Genomic DNA, 1,884 nt, shown 5'->3' with positions numbered 1-1,884 from the left:
CCCCTATTGTATATTCAGTCACCTTGCAATAAAGTTAGCATTTTTAATTCACTACTCCTCTGACTCAGAGAACTCAGCTGGATTATTCTCCAGCCTTCCACTATGGCCAGGATCACAGTGCATGTAGTCGAAACAGTATTGATCTCCTTTGTGTATGGAATGATTTTCAAACAGAAAAACTAACAGGAATATAGTAGCCTATGTGGGGCCACTCACACCTTGTGAACTCTAGGTGGAGAGTAAATTGCAGATTGGGTTCACCCACAAACTGGGGAAGGAGGACAGGGATTAGGGGTGCGTGTGCGTGAACAGATCCCAGGCCTCTAGTGGAGACAGTGGAGAAATGCTTATGGAACCACCTGAACACGCATGGGGCGTCCATACAGACTGTCAGAGGAAAAGCTTCTAAAAAGTCTCTTTCAAAAGCTCATCTATTACTTCTTCTGCAAAACTATCACATGTACCCTCACTCACTGCTGTTTTAAGAGCTGGGGTCCCAGAAATTCAGCTCACATTGCCTGATTTTCAAAACTGTAATTGCTGTTCTAACTAAACACCTACACTGGGTCATTCCCCCCAAACTGGGATATGAGAGGCTGGAGAGCAACCCTGCAGAAAGAGACCAGGCAGTCTGGGTTGATGGCAAGTTGAATGTGAGTCAACAGTATGCCCGGGTAGCCAAAATGGCCACCTGTATCCTGGGGTGCATCCAGCACAGCGTTGCTGTGGCCCAATGAGGAAGATGATTGCCCCACTCTACAGTGCACTGGTGTGGCCCCACCTCAAGCACTGTGTGCAGTTTTGAGGACTTCAAGGTAAGAGGGACATCAGACTATCAGAGTGTCTCAGAGAAGAGTGACAAAGTCAGTGAAAGGCCTCAAGGGCAAGACTTAAGAGAGGTGGTTGAGGTCACCTGGTCCGCTCAGCCACATCAGACTATCAGAGTGTCTCAGAGAAGAGTGACAAAGTCAGTGAAAGGCCTCAAGGGCAAGACTTAAGAGAGGTGGTTGAGGTCACCTGGTCCGCTCAGCCTGGAGAAGGCTGAGAGGTGACCTCATCACAGTGTACAACTTCCTCAGGGGGGCAGAAGGGAGGAGGTGCTGATCTCGCTCTGGTGACCAGTGACAGGACACGAAGAAGTGGAATGAAGCTGCATCAGAGGAAGTTAAGTTGGACATTAGGAAAAGGTTCTTCACTGAGAGGGTGGTCAGTCACTGGAACAAGCTCCCCAGGAAAGTAGTTATGGCCCCAAGCCTGTCAAAGTTCAAAGAGAATCTGGAAAGCACTGTTAGTCATATGATCTAGTTTTATGTGGTCCTGCAAGGCTCAGGCAGTTGGACTCTATGATCCTTATAAGGTCCCTTGCAACTTGAGATAGCCTATGATTCAAAGGACCACGCTTTGGCTGAAGAAGGCTGGAATGCAGTAGGCTCTGGCTTTTCTTCCCATACAGCTTGTGTCTGCCTTCAGCCACTGTAGGGAGGATATTTAGAAGCTAGGAATTGTGTACTTCCATTTAGGCTTCCTTATATCAGAGAAATTTCTACCTAGGTCACTCTGGCCTAGTTGTTTTAGGACTAGAACAGGAAGGCAGAGGCAGGTGGAAAGAAATCAGGTAGGAATTAAATTACCATCCATCAAAGTCCTTCAATTTATTACCAACTTTAAAAATCAAAGTCAAAAGCTGACACAGTAATATTAACTGGGGATCTTGAAAACAATCACACACGGTGCACACTTCAGTATCATTAACAGTAAAGACATCTATCTTCTGCAGTGATACAGCTCAATATCTAATAAAATTTCTTCCTGTGAATATGTATCAATGACACGATGAAGTAGGACACTTGGTAGAGTGCCACCTACTGCACTCAGTGTAAACAT

This window comes from Buceros rhinoceros, unplaced genomic scaffold (genome assembly GCF_000710305.1).
Source record: "Buceros rhinoceros silvestris isolate BGI_N320 unplaced genomic scaffold, ASM71030v1 scaffold8674, whole genome shotgun sequence".
In the NCBI taxonomy this organism is placed as follows: domain Eukaryota; kingdom Metazoa; phylum Chordata; class Aves; order Bucerotiformes; family Bucerotidae; genus Buceros; species Buceros rhinoceros.
The sequence above is the reverse complement of the archived record's forward strand: the minus strand, read 5'-3'. Positions refer to the sequence as shown.